Source organism: Marmota monax, unplaced genomic scaffold, assembly GCF_021218885.2.
Source record: "Marmota monax isolate L192 unplaced genomic scaffold, Marmota_monax_Labrador192_F-V1.1 WCK01_AAM20220418_F8-fsc00029, whole genome shotgun sequence".
Taxonomy (NCBI): Eukaryota; Metazoa; Chordata; class Mammalia; order Rodentia; family Sciuridae; genus Marmota; species Marmota monax.
In genome coordinates, this window is record NW_026693024.1 from 11,677,462 (window position 1) to 11,686,854 (window position 9,393).

A 9,393-nucleotide genomic window follows, 5' to 3' on the forward strand; every position below is an offset into this window, starting at 1 on the left:
ATTTCACTTTGAGACAGTTATCTTGCTGAATTGCCCAGGCTGGCCTTGAATTTGGAATCCTCCTGCCTCAGCTTCCCAAGTGGCTGGGATTACTGTGTGTGATATCACGCAGAGCAATTTCTGTCGTTTAAGTCACTCAGTTGGTGGAACTTTGTGGTTCTAACAAACTAATACAATGGTTTTAAACATTTCCTCTGCCATTAAAAATACAATTTTAAAAGGTTAAATATCTCATCTGTCTTTATCTCATCCCACTAAATGTCTACATCTGTGATTCATAATGTAAAGTAACAAGGACAATGGTTTATAAGCAAATGTGTATAAAATGTGTGTGTTGAAAAATTTTTTTGTTGTTTGGAATTTAAGAATCATATCCAATTAAAAGTGCTTGAGTATCTACTGGAAATCATGTTTGAAAAGTTATTCACAGAATTTGAAGCCCAGAGCAATGAGCTTCTTCCTTTGTCTCTGCCAAGCCCTGGGGATGTACAAATCCAGGATTTCCTTAATCCAATTTCAGAATTTAAATTTTTCTGGGTCATGGGATCAGACAAAGCCTACCCAGTCTGTAGGTTTATTTTTGGCTCCTGTTCCTCCTGGGGTGCCACTCTTTGGCATCTCTGCCCGTGTGCCTTGTAGTCTTCCAGGGCTCCAAGTCCAGGCTCTACCTTGTCCGTAGCCCCCAGGGCTGTGGGAAGCAATGCTCAGTGTCCTCTGAGTAGAGTCCCCAAATGCCCTGCCTTCATTTCCAGATACCCATTTCTATCTTCCACCCAGTTGTTCCTTATTACCTTGTTAGCGGCTTGATATTTGTAAAAAAGTGTCTTTTCATTCTGATTTTTTAATCATATTCAGTCAGAGGGTTGACCCAATTGATCTATTCTACCTTTATAAAAAGCACAGTCAAAACACATTTAGAGACCACTATTCCAAAATGCTTGCCTAGAATGTATGAGGTCTTGGGTTCAATGCCCAGCACTATTAAGATGGTAATAATAATGATCATGCTAATGATGATGATGATGTCAGCTCAAAAACAGAGTGAAATAGAGGCCACTATTATAGATTATGTCAAGAATCTCTTAAATAACCCCCAGTCTTACTCCTAATTGCTCCTCCATGTTGCTGCCAGATTGATATTTTATTATCTTAAAATTCAACTTATTTATTTTTGCGGTGCTAGGGATCAAACCCAGGGCCTCATCTAAGCTAAGCAAATGCTCTACCACAAAGTTACATCTTCAACCCTTTACGGGGTACAGTGTGTGCTTTGATACATATGTGCATGGAGTAGTGATCAAATCAGGGTAATGAGCCTATCCATTACCTTAAATATTTATAAATTTTTTTTGTGATAAAGACACTCAAAATCTTGTCTAGCTAGTTGGAGAGCTGGTTTGTGGGTGCTTGCAGGGGAGCACAGCTGCTCCTGTGTTCTTGATTGAAGCCAGTCCTCCTCTGTCAAGGTGTCCCTTTTGACAGCATGTTGCTTCAGGATGGATGCACATGAAGCTGAAGGGAGAAGGGGACACCTGCCTAGCCAGCCAGATCAGCCCAAATGAACCCTGGCAATCTGTGTGGTGGCAGATGTGACAGCCAGGTCACCTTCACATCCTCTTCTAGTTAGTTTGAAATATACAGCACAATATTGTCAACTGCTATCATCTACTGTAACTTGTACTGATTGGTCCACCCATCTCCATTCCCTGCTCCTCCGTACTCCTCCCAGCCTTTAGTAACCAATATTCCACTCTTAACCTCCATGAGATTTCTTCCTTCCTTCCTTCCTTCCTTCCTTCCTTCCTTCCTTCCTTCCTTCCTTCCTTCCTTCCTTCTGGGGATTGAACCTAGGGGCACTTAACCACTGAGCCACATCCTCAACCCTTTTTGTTTTTTATTTGGGGACAGGGTCTCACCAAGTTGCTTAGGGCCACACTTAGTTGGTGAGGCTGGCCTTGAACTTGTAGTTCTCCTGCCTCAGCCTCCTGAGCTCCTGGGATTACAGGTGTACGCCATGGCAACCAGCTGAGATTTAATTGTTTAGATTCTGTGTGAGTGAGGTCAGGCTTTGTCTTTCCTTTTCTGGCTAATTTCATTTAACACTGTGACTTCCAGTTTCTTTTGTGTTGTTTCAAATGACAGGGTTTCCTTCTCTTTATAAATTGTGTGTATGTACCACATTGTCTTTAGCCACTCAGTATCCACTGATGGAGGCTTAAGTTGATTCCATATCTTGGTTATTGTGAATTGTACCACAAAAAAAAAAGCATGGGAGTGTAAACAATTCTTCAACATACTGATTTCAAGACCTCCGGATACAGCAAAAAAAAAAAAAATGATTGTTGTATCATATGGTAATTCTGTTTTTAATTTTTTGAGGAACCACTGTACTGTTTTCCCAGATCAATATTTTAAAAGCAATGTTCTCATCAAATCATTTTCCTGATATCTCTCTCTCTCTCTCTCTCTCTCTCTCTCTCTCTCTCTCACACACACACACACACACACACACACACACAAATCTGCATCTGTAATCCCAGCTACTCAGGGAGCTGAAGAAGGAGGATCAAGAGTTTGAGGCCAGGTTGAGAAATTTAGCAAGGATCTGTTTCAAAATAAAAAATTAAAAATCAGGGGTAAGAGATAGAGCTCAGTGGTAGAGAATGTGCATGAGCTCAATTCCCAGTAGAAAGAAAAATAAAAACTGAAAAGTCTTCCATGTCTCTCTCTCACCATGTCGTCACTCTGTACTATGTCACATTAGAACTAGAATTTACCAGAATTTCCTCTCTTGCATGTTTCTGGATCAGCCACTTAGAGATGTGTTGAATGACATTTTGGAGGTAGCAATGAAGCAGTGCCAATTAAAAAAAATATTTTTTTGATGGCTCATGTCGGTTGCCAGGCACATTGTTGCCGATCTGCAACAAACTTACTTAAGGGACATAGGAAAGCACCCCAAATCACAGTTCTGTCTGCACTGGATTGAACAATGTTGTTCCTCCAAAATTCACGCCTATCAGCAACTTCAGAATGTGACCTTATTTGGAAACAGGTTTTTTGCAAATGTAATCATCTGTAGTTACATTAAGTTGACATCATACTGGAATAGGGTAGACCCTAAATCTAATGACCCTTGTCCTTATAAGAAAGACAGAGAAGAATCTCATGTGAAGGCAGAGGTAGAGATTGGAGAGATAACATCTTGGCTAAGGATGCCAACGTTTGCCATCAGCCACCAGATGCTAGGAAGATAGCCTGCCAACACCTTGATTTTAGACTGCTAACCTCCATACCTGTGAGTAAATCAATTTCAGAGCTTTACTCATGCCAGGCAAGTGCTCTACCACTGAGCACATCCCCTGCCGCAGTCTGGCTGCAGCAAAATAACCGGGGGGGGGGGTGACGAGCAACTTGTGTACATTGATACAGCAGGAGTGGGAGCCGTTTATTGTAGGACAGGAGGGGTATATATACATTCCACACAGCTTATCTTATTTAACATAAACTAGATACAGCAGTCAACCAATAAGGAATCTCCACACTTAATGGCTCCCTGGCATTACTTCACAAACCACGCCCTTTGGCAAAATGCCAGGCACCATCTTGACTTGTTTACAGACCCTAACAATCCCCTGCCCAATTTCAGTTGTTTTAAGCTACCAAGTTTATGGTTCTTTGTTATGGCAGCCTCAGTTCCTGTTAGACCTCTTCATTTTCTACATATCACCTGTGGAGGTTGGAGGTGGGGAGAGGCAGATGTGAGTTCAGTTAGTCCTTGCAGGATGCAATTGTCCTTGTTGGTCCTATTTCACCTTTGCCTCTTCCACATCTGACTATCCTTCCCAAGTCTTGCTATTGCAGCTTTAGGCTCAACATTATATTATAGGAAATAAACATGGGATGTTCCACTAACTCCTACCATTGCCTAGGTTTTACATTGTGTGATAAATCTCTTATTCCACACCTTTCTTTGTGGTTCTACTTCTCTGATCAAACCCTGAAACATCATTCAAAATTAATGTAAATTGAATGGAAACCATTCCTGCTATCCATTTCCTTCCATTACATGGTTAAAGGATATATTAGGTCATGATCTAAATGTTAATATTCCCCTAAACTTCACATGTTAGAACCTAATATGGTAGCAATATGGTAGTATTAAGAGATGGGACTAGGAGTAGTGGTGCATGCTTGTAATCCCAGTGGCTCCAGAGGCTGGGACAGGAGGATCACAATTTCAAAGCCAGCCTCAGCAATGGCAAGTTTTTAAGCAACTCAGCAAGACACTGTCTCTAAATAAAATACAAAAATAGGGCTGGGGATGTGTCTCATTGGTTGAGTACCCCTGAATTCAATCCCCAGTACCAAAAGAAAAAAAAAAAAAGAAGAAATGGAAACTTTGAGAGTGAGATTAGTGTCCTCATAAAAGAGGCTTGAGTGAACTCCCTTGTCTCTTCTATCATGTGAAGACATACCAATACAATGTCATTTAAGAAAGAGACAGTCCTCACCAATTGACAAATCTGCTGGTATCTTAATCTGGAACTTTTCAGACTCCAGAACTTTGAGAAATAAATCTCTGAAATTTATAGATTACATAATCTAAGGTATTTTGTTATAGCAGCCCAAAGTAAGACATATACACATACATATGTATATATGAAATACTAAGTAACATGCAAAACAATCTGCAGAATATCACCAAAATTGAGGCATTATTAATTGCTAAATACAGTTAACACTAGTTTCTTATGTCTGACTGTTCATCAAAACTTGGAGGATATTAAAAGATTTCAGATCCTCTATACATTCTTTCCTACTGTCAATAGGCCTAGCCTGAAAACTGGGAATCAGTTTTTAAAGCTTCTTAGGCAATTCCAACATACAGGTCAGGCCAAGACTTAGAGAAGGCACACAGACAAGTGAGCAAGAATCAGGGAGGTTGCCCAGTGTGGTGGCTCATGTTTGTAATCCCAGCAACTCAGAAGCTGAGGTAGGAGGATCATAAGTTCAAGGTCAGCCTGGGCAATGTCATGAGACCCTGTCTTAAAATAAAAAATAAAAAGTGCTGGTGATGGATGTAATTTGGTGGTAGAGTACCCCTGGGTTCAATCCCCAGTACTGAAAAAAAGGGATCAGGAGGTCTTATTGAGGGAAAGGTGGGCAGATATTGTATTGTTGTTAGACCTATTGTGGTCAGAAAAGAGGGATAAAACCATTAAATACTGGGGTGAGAAAAATAAGTAGAAGGAATCTAGAAATAACCATGATTTAAGAATAACCTGGACATATTATCTTGAAAGCAATTACAAAATTTGTCCTTTGGAAAAAATGATCTATAATATAATATAGCAAGTCATAAGATGTGTTGTATTGGTCAGTTTAACAATACTATATAAAATATCTGAGGCAACTAATTTACAAAGAGAAAAGTATTATTTATAGTTGAGGCTCAAAGGCATGGTGCCTGAACAACACTTGGTTTCAGTGAGGGCAGCAAATGATGGCACATCATGGCAGGAGCATAGGAATAGTCACATCTTGACCTGGAGCAGAGCGAGACAGACTGGGGTCCCAAGCTCCCCTTTGAAAACACATCTCCAATGACCTAAAGACCTCCTCCCCATAAGCCCCACATACTAAAGGTTCTATCACCTCCCAATAGTACCACCATGGGGACCAAGTCTTTAATACAAGTAAGGCCCAGAACCATGAGGGTAGAGGGAACATTCACCATCCAAACTATAAGGCAAATGACCGCGTGGTCTAGTAGGAAAGACCTTGGACTCTATAGAGTTTGGTTTCTGGCTGTGTTTGATTTTGCCCCAGTTATAACATCCTTCACCTTCAAAGACTAATAGCTAAGGACTTCTAAAGACCAGGATTTATAAAGATAGAGGCTCCCAAAGCTTTCTGGGGAGGTGATTGGTGTCTTCCCCAAGGCTAACATTCACCTAGAAACTCAGGCTAAAAGCCTGGGTATCCTTGCTTTTTAATTTGCCATTTTAAAAAAATTGATAGATGAAATTTTACATATTTATTGTGTGCAACCTGATAAAATACATATACATATCATAGAATTGTTAAATTTACATAATTGAATGACATATTACTTCATACAGCTATCATTTTTTTTAATTGGGACACATTAATTATACTATTTTATTTTTATTTATTTATTTATTTTATATTTTTTTTTACCATACGATTTATTTTTATTTTTTTTAGTCATACATGACAGCAGAATGTATTTTGACATATAATACATACATGGAATGTACATACATCAATCATATTGTCTATTCTATTCTGCTGCCCTTCCTATCCCTCCTACTCCTCTCCCATCCTTTCTCTCTATCCAATCTAATGTGACACACTTTTTTTTTCTTTTTCTCATCACAACATCATATATGTATTCTGTATATCAATGAGGTTCTCCTTCCATCTTCCGTGCAACTCCCCTTCTCCCTCTTTTTCCCTCCACCTCTCTTCCCTATTTAGTGGTAGTCTTCTTCTCATGCTCTTCCTCCCTATCCCATTTTGAGTCACCCCCCTTATATCAGAGAAGACATTCGGCATTTGTTTTTTAGGGATTGGCTAACTTCACTTAGCATAATCTGCTCTAATGCCATCCATTTCCCTGCAAATACCATGATCTTGTTATTTTTTTAGTGCTGAGTAATATTCCATTGTGTATAAATGCCACATTTTTTAAATCCATTCATCTATTGAAGGGCATCTAGGTTGGTTCCACATTCTAGCTATTGTGAATTGTGCTGCTATAAACATTGATGTGGCTGTGTCCCTGTAGTATGCTCTTTTTAGGTCTTTTGGGTATAGTCCGAGAAGGGGAATAGTTGGGTCAAATGGTGGTTCCATTCCCAGCTTTCCAGGGAATCTCCATACTGCTTTCCAAATTGGCTGCACCAATTTGCAGTCCCACCAGCAATGTATGAGTGTACCTTTTTCCCCACATCCTCACCAGTACTTATTGTTGTTTGACTTCATAATGGCTGCCATTCTTATTGGAGTGAGATGGTATCTTAGAGTAGTTTTAATTTGCATTTCTCTGATTGCTAGAGATGGTGAGCATTTTTTCATGTATTTGTTGATTGATTATATATCCTCTTCTGAGAAGTTTCTGTTCAAGTCCTTGGCCCATTTGTTGATTGGGTTATTTTCTTTTTTGTTCTTTACTTTTTGAGTTCTTTGTATACTCTAGAGATTAGAGCTCTATCTGATGTTTGAGGGGTAAAAATTTGTTCCCAGGATGTAGGGTCCCTATTCACCTCACATATTATTTCTCTTGCCGAGAAAAAACTTTTTAGTTTGAATTCATCCCATTTGTTGATTCTTGGTTTTAACTCTTGTGCTATAGGTGTCTTATTAAGAAATTTGGGGCCTGCCCCCACGTGATGAAGATTAGGGCCAACTTTATCTTCTATTAGATGCAGAGTCTCTGGTCTGATTCCTAGCTTCTTGATCCATTTTGAGTTGACTTTTGTGCATGGTGAGAGAAAGAGATTCAATTTCATTTTGTTGCATATGGATTTCTAGTTCTCCCAGCACCATTTGTTGAAGATGCTATCCTTTCTCCATTGCATGGTTTTAGCACCTGGTCTAATATAAGGTAGTTGTAATTTTGTGGATTTGTCTCTGTGTTCTCTATTCTGTACCATTGGTCTACCAGCCTGTTTTGGTGCCAGTACCATGCTGTTTTTGTTCATACAGCTATCATTTTTGAGGTGAAAACATTTAACATTCACTATTTTTACATTTTTCAAGAATATAATACATTGGCATGGTAGTCACCTTGTGTACATTGGTCTCTTGAACTTATTCGAACTGTAATTATATTTCCTTTGACCAACATCTCCCGGCAACGGTCCCCTCCTCTGGGAACAATTATTCTACTGTCTACTTTTCTGAATTCAATATTTTTTAGCTTGAGATCATATGAATGAGATGTGTATCTGGCTTATTTCACTCATCATTCCCAAGGTTCACCCATGCTGTTGGAAATGACATTCTTTCTCATGGCTGTGTAGCACTCTCTTGTATATACACACATTTTATCCAGTCATCCAATGAGGGACACTTAGGTTGATTATGACCTTGGTTATTATGAGTACTTCTGCAATAATTACAGGAGTGCAGATATCTGAGTATTTCACTGCTTTTGGATATAGACCTAATAGTATATTTGGATATTGCTGTATCATATAGTAATTCTATTTTTAATATTTTGAGAAATCTCCACATTGCTTTGCATAATGGTTGTGTTAATTTATATTTCTACTAACAGGGTATAAGGGTACCTACCTGTTGTCATTTGAACATGAGGTATCTCCCCAAACTTCTGTGTTAATGTAGGAAAATTCAGAGGTAGAATGTTAGATCATGAGAGTTGTAATCTCATCAGTCCATCCCAGTTTAAATGGCTAACTGGGGGGTGGTAATGGTAGGCAGGTGAGGTGTGGCTAGAGGAGGTGGGTCACTTGGGATGTTCTCTGGAAGGGTCCATCTTTCCTGTGGCCCCTTTAAACCCTCTGCTTCCTGGCCAGCCATGAACAGAGCTGCATTCTTCCACTACTAGCCCTTTTGCCTAGATGTTTTATCTCACCTTGGTCCCAAAGCAACAGACTTGGCCAACATGGACTAAATCTCTGAAACCATGTGCCAAAATAAGCTTTTCCTCCTCTAAGTTGATCTTGTCGGGTATTTTGGTCAAAGCTAACACAGTGCTCTTTTCCCACATTTGAGAGTAATTTTTGTTTCTTTTTTCCTTATAGGCCTCCACATCTAAACCATCAGTTAATTCTGGTGATTTTCTTTCTGAATCTGAAATGTGTCCTATATCTGTCCATTTTTCACAAACTCCAGTGAAGATCACCCTAATCCAAGCTACCATCTTGGTAGGGTGCTGGGGATAGAGCAGTGAATGAAACAAGATGCCTATACTCAGCATGCTTTCATTGTTGGAAAATACGATCAGCAGATCATAGAGTTTTTGGATTTAATCCGTCTGGGGCATTTCTAGCAGGTTCCCATCTTACTGAAAGAAATCATTCATTGAGAACCATAGCTTTAGAGTGCACATGAGCACACATTAGAATCACCTGGGAGCTTGTAAAAACTGTGTTTGGGCCCTACCTCTAGAGATTCAGATTCAGTATGAGGAAGAGATTTGGCTATTTGTAATTTTCCAATATCCATAGGTGGTTCAGAATGAGTATGCAGGATTGAGAAACACAGCCAAAGATTAGAGGACCAAGTTTGTCTGCTTCTTTTGCACAAGCTGTTCCTATTACCTATTATGTTCTCTCCCTAGGTCTTTCCATGGCTGGATCCTTGTCAATCAGGTCTCCGATCAAATGCATTTCCTCAGGC